The sequence below is a fragment of the Arachis hypogaea genome, chromosome 19 (assembly GCF_003086295.3).
Source record: "Arachis hypogaea cultivar Tifrunner chromosome 19, arahy.Tifrunner.gnm2.J5K5, whole genome shotgun sequence".
Taxonomy (NCBI): Eukaryota; Viridiplantae; Streptophyta; class Magnoliopsida; order Fabales; family Fabaceae; genus Arachis; species Arachis hypogaea.
In genome coordinates this window covers 85,114,979-85,127,311 of record NC_092054.1, presented here as the reverse complement: position 1 = coordinate 85,127,311, position 12,333 = coordinate 85,114,979, and the positions used below count along the sequence as shown (strand labels likewise).

Here is a 12,333-nt window from a genome sequence, read left to right as displayed (position 1 = left end):
TTTTCTAGCTTCTGGATGGCAGCTCCTTGGTTTTGCAGGTTAGAGTTTACTTCTTCCTTAAAAGCTTTCAATTCGGTTATGTCTTGACTCATGGTTGCAAGCATTCCTTCTATCCGGTTTAATTGATCTTGAAATTGTTGGTTCGGATTAAGTTGGGTAGGTTGATTATTTTGGCTATGATATGATGGTTGGGGGTAAGTGTTTTGTGTGGCTTGGTATGATCTTTGGTTGGAGTTTTGGTATGTGGAATTGTTTTGTTGGTTGTGGTTGTAAGGTTTGTGGTTTTGTGGTTGGGTTTGTTGGTTCCCCCACCCAAAGTTTGGGTGATTTTTCCATCCTGGGTTGTAAGTGTTGGAATGTGGATCATATGATTGCCTTTGTTGGTTTCCCACATAGTTGGCCTCTTCCCAATCACCTCCTTCAATGCTTACTTCCTCTTGATCTTGTGTGTGTATTGCAGCCACTTGCTTTGTTTCTAATTGCCTGGTAAGCTCTGCTAGTTGCTTGGCAAACACCTTGTTTTGGGCTAGAATTGTATCAACATGGTTCAGCTCCATGACTCCCTTAGTGTTGTGCCTTTCTGATGCATAGTAGTACTCATTCTCAGCCACTGTCTCAATCACTTCAATGGCCTCTTCCACAGTCTTTTTCCTGTTCAATGAACCTCCTGATGAATGGTCTACAGCCTTCCTTGATTCATAAGAGAGTCCATCATAGAAAATATGCAATTGCACCCAATCATGGAACATGTCTGGTGGGCATTTCCTTGTCAAGTCCTTGAATCTCTCCCATGCCTCGTAGAGAGTTTCACCATCTTGTTGTCTAAAAGTCTGAACCTCAGATCGAAGCCTATTGACCTTTTGTGGGGGGTAGAAACGTGCCAGAAACTTGCTTTCCACCTCATCCCATGTTGTTAGACTCCCCCTTGGGAATGATTCCAGCCACTTAGCTGCTTTGTCCCTAAGTGAAAATGGGAACAAAAGCAGTTTATATGCATCTTCCTGGACTCCATTGGACTTCACAGTGTCACAAATTCTCAGGAATTTTGTGAGATGTTGGTTTGGGTCTTCATTAGCACTTCCACCAAATGAACAATGATTCTCCACAAGTGATATTAGCTGTGGTTTGAGTTCAAAATTGTTGGCCTGAATGGGTGGTTTCTGGATGCTGCTACCACAATTCCCAGAGGTTGGGTTTATGTATGAACTAAGAACCCTCCTCTCAGGAATGGCATTGTTTCCATCAGCTCTCTCATGGTTGTGAACTTCTCTATCAATGTTGAGATCTAAAGCTTCCTCAAAATTGTCCTCAGATTCTCCTTCAGATTCCTCTTCTCCCACTACTCTCTTCCCTCTTGCTTCCCTTCTCAGTCTATGAAGGGTCCTCTCTGGTTCGGTATATGGAGGAGTTGATGTCTCTCCTCTCCTACCTGTCATACAAGAACACAGCACAGGCACAAACAAGTGAAATACTCTTGGTTAATGGAAGAGTATGGTTAGAGCAATTGAGGAATTAATTCAAACAGTTAGTGAGTCAGTGAGTTAGTTGCTTGAATTTAAAGGCATAAAGAAAGAAAGCATGTAACCGAGTGCAGAAATTAAAATTCAACAAGTAACTTGAACAGAATTAACAAAGCAAGAGAAATTGCTCAATCTAGTTAGCTTCCAATTGGAGAATTGTCAATCGAAAACCACTCCCCGGCAACGGCGCCATAAACTTGATGCGCATAAACTAGTTATGCTACGATTTAGGAAATTGCACGATCGGCAAAATTCCTTCCGGCAAGTGCACCGGTTATCGTCAAGTAAAAACTCACAATAGAGTGAGGTCGAATCCCACAAGGATTGGTTGAGTGAGCAATTCGGATTAGAAGTGTGTGCTAGTTGAGCGGAATCAAGATTTGGATGAGAATTGCGGAATGTAAAATTGGCGGGAAACGTAAATGACAAGAAATTTAAATGGCGGAATCTTAAATTGCATGAATTAAAGAGCAGAAGATAAATTGCTGAAATTAAAAGGGAATGGGGGTGATTGCATGAATTAAGTTGCAGAATGTAAAGAGAAAGTGGAAATCAGAAATGGGGAATTCATTGGGTGTTAGGAGATATTGAGATCTCCGAATCAAATCATGTATATCTCTTCCTCAACCAATGCGTTCATTAAATTTTGCTTGGCAATCTTATATGATTGGATCCCAATCCCTTGGCTCACCAATTCTCTCTAAAAACAAACAAATTCCCAATCCCTTGGTTTAAATGTTCATAAGAAGAGATGATGCTCGATCACTGATTATACCACACAGTTTCATGAACCACAATTTGGTAGGATTACATGTCACAATATCCATCCAAACCCCAATCCAATTCACTGTGAGAAAGCTTCTCTAGCATGAATCCTCCATTCCTTTCCCAAGGTTCCGAAGGATTCCAATTATGGGTAGTTTCTTTCCCAAGACAACTACCCAATGGAGTTAGATCGAGAAGCTTTCTAACAAAATTCAAGAGAAAAGATTGAAGAAGAAGATAAACTATTATTGATTCATTGAATTACAATAGAGCTCCCTAACCCAATGAAAGGGGGTTTAGTGAGTCATAGCTCTGAATTCAATTACAAAGATATGAAAACTAGCTAAAAGTGAAGGTAAAAGTCCTTCCTAACTTAAATTCTATCCTATTTATACACTTTCTATATTGAGCTTCTGTTGGGTTTCTTGGGCTTTGAGGCCTCTCCCTGCTTTCCTTTTGCCTTGGGTTTATGATCCATAATCTTGATGAGGCTGTTGATCCAAATTCTGTAACATTCATTGAGCCAACTTAGTGATAATCAAATAATAACACATGACTCAATAAATTGAGATTTCAAACTCATCAATCCTTCAGGCCCAATCCCATAAACCATGATATTCAATTGGGTTTCATACCAGAGTAAGTTTAAGTTAATGTTTGTGCTCAAAGACTAACTTAAACTGCACTATTTTTGGCCCAGAAACCTTTTCCAAGAGTGGCGTTTAAGTTGCAGTTTAAGCTTAAACTGCAGCTTAAACGCCAGACACTTCCAGTGAGGCCTTTTATAGAAGCACGTTTAAGCTTCAGTTTAAGGTTAAACTGAAGCTTAAACGTGGAAATGGAAGAAGGCAGCCCTGGAGAGTCATGTAGTCGAACACGTTTAAGCTTCAGTTTAAGGTTAAACTGAAGCTTAAACGTGGAGATAGGAAGGGCAGCTCTGGAGGTCGAACACGTTTAACCTCCAGTTTAAGGTTAAACTGGAGGTTAAACGTGGAAATGGAAGGAGGCATCTTGGAGGTCGAACACGTTTAACCTCCAGTTTAAGGTTAAACTGGAGGTTAAACGTGGAAGCTTAGAAGGGTAGCCCTGGAGGTGTCGAACACGTTTAAGCTCCAGTTTGAGGTCAAACTGGAGCTTAAACGTGGAAATGGAGAGAGCAACCCTGGAGGAGAAAACTTGGTCGAACACGTTTAAGCTCCAGTTTGAGGTCAAACTGGAGCTTAAACGTGGAAATGGCTCCCTGGTGCTTTTCCCATTCTGGCGTTTAACCTCCAGTTTAAGGTTAAATTGGAGGTTAAACGTGGAACTCCTTCCTGAGTGGCATTATCATTCTGGAGGTTAAACGTGGGATGCTTCTTTGGTGAGACTTTCATTCTGGCGTTTAACCTCTAGTTTAAGGTTAAACTGGAGGTTAAACTTCAATTCCAGCATTTCTTAGCCTTCCTGATTCTGGCGTTTAAGCTCCAGTTTAGGCTTAAACTGGAACTTAAACTCCACATGTGATATTCAAGCTTCCTTTATTGATTTTGTTGCTTCCTTGCTTAGCCTCTTCTTCCCTGAAATCATCCAAACAATTGCATCAAAGTCTTGCAAAATTTCATGAGAAATCTTCCATTCATAGCATTCAAGTAATATAACTAAAACTCATGGAATTTGCATTAAAATCATACTGTTTGGATGGTTCATTGCTTTGTTCTTCATTTAACCATTTTTGGTTACTTTAAGCTCAAGAAAATGCATAAAAGCACTAAAACTAACAGAAAAATACTAGTGAAACTAGCCTAAGATGCCTTGGCATCAGCCACTCATGAGTGTTTGCCAACGTTAGTGACAATGTTAAGTATCACTAACGTTGGCTCAACTTCCCTTCTCCACGTTAGAGTGCACGTTAACTTAGTTAACGTGACTCTTAACATGGGCAATGATGGCTTTGAGAGTGTTATTGGCAATCACTTTTCTCATTAACCTTGCAAGTTACCTCCCTTTCCTTGCTTCCTTTGGTCCTGAAATCAAGCAACAGAGTGCATCAAAGTTCTAGTCCAAGTCATGGGTAATGCAGCATATAATTTGTCACTAAATTCATGCAAAATCCTCATGAAATAATGTAAAATGCACAATGTATGCTTGAATCAAGGTGTAGGTAAATATCTACCCAAAACTAGCTTATTTCCTAAAGGAATGCATGAAACTACCCTAAAAACAGTAAATAAAAGGTCAGTGAAACTGGCCAAGATGCCCTGGCATCACAACACCAAACTTAAAGCTTGCTTGTCCCTAAGCAAGTACTGGAACAAGAGAATGATGAATGGAATATCTAGAGGAATGAGTCATTCTTGTGGAAGTCATGTTACTGATTTTATGGTGGTTTCATACATAGCAACTTAGGTTCATTCCATTACTGGCTTTCAGACTTTTATCATGTCCCTAAACACTTACTTTGTTTACATCCCATGAGACTTTTATTCATTGATCCTTTTATTGTTATTTCAAGGGTTATTTGTGTTATTTAGGCTAAGTGCTCTGTAAGGGGGCAACTCTTTAAGATAAGCTTTCAGCTAACACTCCCGAACCAGTTGGTTCAAGGTGCTAGGTGTTGAAGCACCCCTAAGGACTTACTCCCTCAAGTCTCTCCCCCATACATACACACCACAGGCATATAGTTCATTTATTTTCTTTTCTTGAGACCTTGGTGTCCAGTACCTCTTTGGGTTACTAAATGTTCTGTAGTGAGGGTTACTCTTGATAATGGATTTTCAGCTGATAATCCCGGGTTAGTTAACCCAAGTTACCAAGTGATAAAGCACCCCTGAGAGCTTATTCATCCAAGTAGATCCCTCACACAGGAGCACCATAGACACTTGTCTCAAGGTCCAAACCATTGGTGCCTAGCCTTATTGCTTACTCTTTTTCTTTGTTTTTCACTTCCATTGTTCTTTCCCTTTTCTCTTATTAGGATCTTGTTATTAACTTAGTCTCATGGTATATCCAAAGTCAAGTATTCAGGATAGATAGTTGTCCTCCTAGCCTTGTGGTTGAACCAACTTAGCTAACTTATGACTACCCCAAAGATTCATGAATGCACTTCCACATTATGAACTCTACTCTGGTCTTTTAAAAAAAACATAAACATTCTCTTCTTCATTTGATAAAAAAAAGGACAAGCATACAAGTAAGTTAAGGAGGATGCAATGACATAAAGACTAGCACACATAGACTTTCTTTAATACCAAAAACTTAAAAGACATAATTGAAAAAGGTTTAAACATAACATGGAAGCAAGTTCTATTTCATACAAGATCTTCCTTATTTAAAATATAGAGAAAGATGGAACAAAGAAGGAACTTCACCACCTTTTACTATTGCGGATGTCCATGCACTTTTCCTTGCTTGTCCTCCTTGTTTCTTCTTACATTTCCTCGCATCCTTGCCAATCTTGCTTGCTTCCAATCCTCAAGTGCCTTCCTCACTGACTCATGACTCTCTTCCACCCTTTGTCTTTCCTTTCATGCTAATTCATCCTTCATTTCGTCATACTTGGCTATTTCTGGATGCAATATTGGCAGCTGTCCCACTAAGTAACCGAGCCAGGCTTGAGTGTTTATATGATGTCCTGTTTCGCTCATGTAAACTCCTTCTGCGAATGCCCTTTGCTCGTCCAATAGTTCTGCTTGTTCTATTTGTCTTCGATGCATCTCATGTATGTGCGCCCCTTGATGTGCTTGGATGTTGATTAGCCTCTGGGTGGATTCTTGTTGCTCGTTTTGCCTTTGTTCCATCCTGTTGAATGTTTCTCCCCATTGTTGTCCTTGACTTAGTTGCTGTTCCATCATTTGCCTTTGCCACTCACCTTGCTGAGTCATCCATCTTGAAAGTGTTTCCTCTTGCTACCCCATCATCTGTAGTTGAAGCTCTTTCTATGCTCCTTGACTTTCCAAATATTGTCTAGACAAGCCATCAATGGCCTCCTGCAATTGGTCCATGTCCAAGGCCTGTTGTGCTTGACCCTCTAAGACTTGTCCTTCCACTACTTGAGGGGTTGTTTTCTTCCTTTGCTTCCGCTGAGGCAGAGGGGATGCTGCAGCTTTCATCCTTCGTATAGTTATTGGGATGCCTTCCTTTATCCACATGGGGTTCTCATCTTCAAAAACTACCCCAGCTTTCTTGCATATTCGGTAAATAGTGCTGCGGTAACCTAACGTTCCTCTTGAGTCGCTTTTCTCTGCCATCTCTCTAATACCTTCAGCTATGAGTTCATGAACCTTGATTTCTCCTCCCTTTAGTATACAGTGCACCATTGTGGCTCTCTTGACATTCACCTCCGAGTTGTTTGCAGCTGGGAGAATAGACCTTCTCACTAGCTCAAACCACCCCTTGGCTTCAGGAGTGAGATCTGTTCTCTTGATGAACTTTGGGTTATTTCCTGCACCCCTTTCCCAGTCAGCTCTTGGTACACAAATATCTTGCAAAATCTGGTCATAATTGGGGTTGTCCAATCTATCCCTTTTTATGCTCCTTTTCTTTTCCTATAAAGACAAACTAAGAAAAGTAAGAAAAGATATCAAAATGACCATATGAACTTTACGGCTAATATTAATAAAAGGGAAGAAAGGATTTGATTTTTTTATTTATGAATTCCAACTAACTAACTAACTATTGGTGGGTCCTTATATGCATCTTGGTGGCACCATGGGGTGACACCAAACTTAGTTTGAAGCAATGTGATGAAAAGTTTTGTTCAAAGCTCCCAAGACTAGCATGCATCTTGGTTTGCTTTGAACACCAAACTTGTTCTTCACTATATACTGCATGTTAAAGATTTCAGCAAGTGTTTGTCAAGTTTGGGTTGAAATTCATAAACATTGATTTATTCATTATTTTAAAAACATATAAAACATGGGTTGCCTCCCATGAAGCGTTTCTTTAGCGTCACTAGCTTGACGTTTTTCCTTCATCAGGGTGGTTGGTAGTGCTTAAAGTCCTCCCCTCTTGCTGTGGACTTATATCCATTGGTTGGATCAATGATCTCCACATGTTCCAGGGAAAGAACTCTGTTGATAGTGAAGACCTTGGGTAACTGAGATGGTACAGTGGGGAGATTAGGGGGAATATCTGGGAAGTAAGCTGAGACAACTCTATCCCCTGGAGAGAAATCTTCCGTAGGGATTTTCTTGTTCCTCCACCTCCTTGGTACCTTCTTCTTTGTTTATTTTGATGTTGCCTTCCCCTTGGTGACCTATTTTTCTAAAGGAGTTGTAGTGCTGTCTTCACCTGCCTCTAGAGGTTTAGGTTCCTCCAACTTTTCCTTGAGCTGTGGCAATTGCTGTTTTCCTTGTTTATCTATTAAGGGGATCTCAGAATGAACTGGCTGTGCTTTAGTGCTTGTTTCCTCCTTCAGTGTCTCATTATCATTTGTGCTTAGTTCCTTGTCCTCTTGATATGTTTCTTGTGAGAGTTTGAAAACATTGAAGCTGAGTCGTTCATCATGGATTCTCAATATTAGCTCCCCTTTCTCTACATCGATAAGTGCTCTGGCCGTAGCTAGGAATGGTCTTCCCAATATGATTGGATGAGTGTGACTCTCTTCCATGTCCAGGATGACAAAGTCTGTTGGGAGAAAGTATTTCCCAACTTTTAGCAACACATTTTCCACCACTCCTATTGCTTGCTTTTGAGTTTTGTCAGCCAGTTTGATGATTACATCTGTGGGTATTATCTCATTGATCTGCAGCCTCTTTGCCAGGGATAAGGGTAGTAAGTTGATGCTGGCCCCTAAATCACATAGCGCTCTATGGAACATAGTTTCACCTATGGCACAAGGGATGTGAAAACTCCCTGGATCTCTTCTTTTTGTAAGCAACTCAGGTTGAATAAGGGCACTACATTCCTTGTTCATCACTATAGTCTGGCCTCCTTTGAGTGAGCTTTTCCTGGGAAGAAGTTCCTTCATATACTTGATGAATGCAGGCATTTGTTGAATTGCCTTGATGAATGGTATGTTCACATGCAGAGATGCAAACAAGTCTAGGAACCTTGAGTATATTCTTTTTCCCACAGCACCATTGAGCAGTTGAGAGAAGGGTGCATAGAGCTTCAGCAGCTCTTGTTGTGAGATTTTTGGTTCTTGGCGATCTCTATCCTCCTCCTTTGTTGAGTTGTCTTCAGGTTGTTTGCAAAGTTTGCCTTGCTTGTCTTCAGTCTCTTGATCACTCGCAGTGACCATTTTGCAATCTTCCCATCTTACTTTCTTTACTTCTCCTTTAGGGTTTTTCTCCGTGTCACTTGGGAAGCTATCAGTAGGTTTGGGAATCTTCTCAGCTAAATATCCCACCTGAAATTCTAGCTTCCGGATGGTCTCTCCCTGGTTCTTAATATTGGCTCGCACCTCCTCTTTGAACACCTTATTTTCTTGAATCTCTTGGCATATTCCTTCAAGTAGGGCTTCAATCTTAGAGAGCTTGTCATCAATTAATGAGTGATTCGGAGCAGATGTGCTGTTTTGGTTTTGATAGGCGTGTGGAGAAGTGTTGTTGTGGGGGTGTTGAGATGTCCTCTGTGTGAATTGCTGGTGAGCTGCATTGTTGTTGGAGTTGTAACGTCTCTGGTCTTGGTTTTGATCTTGCTCACTTTCCCACCCAAAGTTTGGGTGGTTTCTCCATCCAGGGTTATAGGTCTTGGAGTATGGATCATAGTTTTTCCTTGGTGAATTCCCAATGTAGTTGGCTTGCTCCTAACTCCCCTCTGCTTCTTCATTCACTCCTTCTTGGGTTGTTGATGAAGTGGAGATTGCTGCTACTTGGTTCATCTCCATCTTCTTGGTGAGGTCAGCCAGCTGCCGGGTAATGAGCTTGTTTTGGGCCAACAGAGCATCAACATTGTTTAGCTCCATTACTCCTCTTGTGTTCCCTCTTTCGGAAGCATAGAAGTAGTCGTTCTCTGCTACTGTTTCAATAACATCTATGGCTTCCTCAATAGTCTTTTTCTTGTTCAAAGATCCTCCAGATGAATGGTCTACGGCCTTTTTTGACTCATAAGAGAGTCCTTCATAGAAAATATGCAGCTGCACCCATTCGTTGAACATGTCAGGTGGACACCTCCTTGTTAAGTCCTTGAACCTCTCCCATGCTTCATATAGAGTCTCACCATCTTATTGCCTGAAAGTTTGGACCTCAGCTCTCAGCCTATTAATTTGTTGAGAAGGGTAAAATCTTGCTAAAAATTTGTTCACCACGTCTTCCCAAGTTGTCAAGCTTTCCCCTGAGAAGGATTCCAGCCACTTGGCTGCTTTGTCCCTAAGTGAGAATGGAAATAGGAGTAGTCTATAGGCGTCAGGGTGAACACCATTAGACTTTAGTGTGTCACATATTCTCAGGAAGGTGGTCAAATGTTGATTGGGGTCTTCTTGAACACCTCCTCCAAAGGAGCAGTTGTTCTGAACAAGGGTGATGAGCTGTGGTTTAAGTTCAAAGTTGTTGGCATGGATTGTTGGCTTTTGGATGCTACTTCCACAATTGCCTGGGTTTGGATTGATGTAAGAGCCCAAAACTCTTCTATACTCCCCAGCATGATTTGTTCTACCTCCTCCCCCATGGTTGTGATCCTCTTCTTCATGATGGTTTTCCATGTTGTCTTCCATGTTTGTTTCAAAGAATTCCTCTTCTTCCTCAGCACCAACCACTTTCTTTCCACTTGCCTCCCTCCTTAATCTAAGGAAGGTCCTCTCAGGTTCAGAATTGAAGGAAGTTGAAGCCCCGCTTCTTCTCCCTGTCATACAACCATCAAGTGCAAGCAAGAAAAGATAGGTGCAGAAAGTATTTGTGTCAGAATTACTGTTAGTTGAGGGTGATGTAATATATCAAACAGTTAGTGGGTTATGATGACATGTCACCATGTCATGTTTTTCTATGCTTTTTCATACAAGAAATTTATGATTAGTGCTTAAATATTGCATTCTTTGGTGCTTAAATGGTATATTTCTTTGATCTTTTGATTTGATAAACTTTGTAGGAAATAAGAAGAAAAAGAAGCAAAAAGAGCACAAAATAAGCTAAAAAGAAGAAAAGAGGAATTTTGGGCACACTTTGAAGTTGGAGCACACTTTGGAGGCTTAGGCCACGCTTCTAAAAGCGTGACCCATGACCAAATCAAGGAAGAGAAGCGTGGCCCAAAGGAAGAAAAGCGTGGCTCAAAACAAAGAGCAAGAGAGGACAAAAAGCTTTAGCTAAAGTTTGCCTCAAACTTTAGCTCAAACTTTTGGGAGAAAAGCTTGAGCCAACGTTTGCCTCAAACTTTTCGGCAAACGTTGGCATCACAAAACAAACACCCTGGAGAAAAAAGCTTGCGCCAACGTTTGCCTCAATCTTTTTGGCAAACGTTGGCGCCTCACAGCCTGAAGGGGTATACTTCCAACAAGAATAACTTGAGCTATAGAGCTCCAAATAAGGTGATTCAAAAAGCAATGGAAAGTAGGAATAGAGAGCTTTCCAAACATATATAGCACTGCAGGGTGGACACTAAAATTGAGGGAGAAAACTGCCCCGCAATGAGCATAAATGAACATGGTGGCAACCTGCAGTGAGGCCAACTGACCTCTGCACCTTCGACGGAGTATAACTCGAGCTTTAGAGCTTCAAATGATGCGCTTCCAACGGCATTGGAAAGTAGGCATTCAGGGCTTTCCAACAATGTATAATAGTATGGGGTGGACAATATGTTTGAGCCTCCAGAACTGGCGTTTTCGACCACGTTTGAGGCAAACTTTACCTCAAACGCTGCACACCAAGGCCAGCGACCTTGTCCTCTTCAAATGAGCATAACTTGAGTTGTAGATGTCCAATTGAGGTGATTCCAATTGGGTTAGAAAGCTGACATTCGGAGCTTTCTAACCATATATAATAGTTTATAGTGGGCATAAAATCTGCAACGTTGACAAGCAGACAAAGTAGTACCCCAACATGCATGCAAGAAGGCCCAACGTTTGGCTAAAAGTTTGACCTCAAACTTTAGCCCAAACGTTGGTAGCAGCAAATAAGGGCAGCTGGTATAAAAAGTTTGAGTAAAAGTTTGCCTCAAACTTTTACTCAAACTTTTATGATTCATGGCCCGGTTCACAATGGGTTTCTCTCCAACTCCAAGAGCAATCAACAGAGGCTTTTGTCAACCCAATTCCATCAAGAGCAAGGGCCCAATTGACACCACTCAAAGGCACAAGAGATAGTTAGAATAGAAATTTCATTTCAATTGTAATTTGTTTTGAATTTCATTTTTATTTTGTAAAAATGCCTATAAATAGGCATCTGTTTCATTTTATTGGGGGAAGCGAGCTCCACTAGGGAGCATTAGGAATACAGAACTCTCTCTCTCTTTAGTTTTTCTTTTTGTTTTGAATCTTGGGTTGAGAATTGAAGAAATTCTGTTTCAATCTCACCTTGAGAATTCTCTCTGTTTTCTTCTTCTGCAATTTTAATTTCTCCTCTACTACAAGTTCCTTTGCTGCAAGTTTACAATCTAATTTACATTGAACTTGATTTTGATCTTTGATTCTCATTGCTTTCTGTTCTCACTGAATTCAATTTACTTTCAAGCAATTTAATTCTTCTGCAAGTGCTCTGCATTTTTACATTTCTGTTCATGATCTGATTTACTTTTCCTGCAAGTTAAATTTTCTCTAAGCTTTGATCTATTGCTCTCTTTAATTTCCAGCACCCACTCCCCTTTACATTTAATGCAATTTACATTTCTTGCAATTTAAGTTTCAGCTATTTTACTTTCTTGTTCTTTAAGTTACTGTCCAATCTACTTTCTGCACTTTAATTTTCCTTGTCATTTACTTTCTGCTGCATCAATTATCACTCAAATGTTAGCTTGACTAAACTAATCATCCACTAAAGTTGCTTGATCCATCAATCCCTGTGGGATCGACCTCACTCATGTGAGTTTTATTACTTGATGCGACCCGGTGCACTTGCCGGTGAGTTTTGTGTCGGATCGTTTTCCGCACATCATGTTTTTGGCGCCGTTGCCGGGGATTGATTTAGATCAACAATGATTA

General features: G+C 40.7%; 2 non-coding genes across 2 annotated transcripts; both read left to right on the top strand.

The window, feature by feature from the left end:
- The first annotated feature begins 747 nt into the window (after positions 1-747).
- LOC112781870 (small nucleolar RNA R71) lies at positions 748-851 on the top strand. The gene has a single exon (XR_003192622.1). It is a non-coding gene; the product is annotated as a small nucleolar RNA R71 (small nucleolar RNA).
- An 8,510-nt stretch (positions 852-9,361) lies between these two features.
- LOC112781043 (small nucleolar RNA R71) lies at positions 9,362-9,465 on the top strand. Its single transcript, XR_003191841.1, has one exon. It is a non-coding gene; the product is annotated as a small nucleolar RNA R71 (small nucleolar RNA).
- Positions 9,466-12,333: the final 2,868 nt, after the last annotated feature.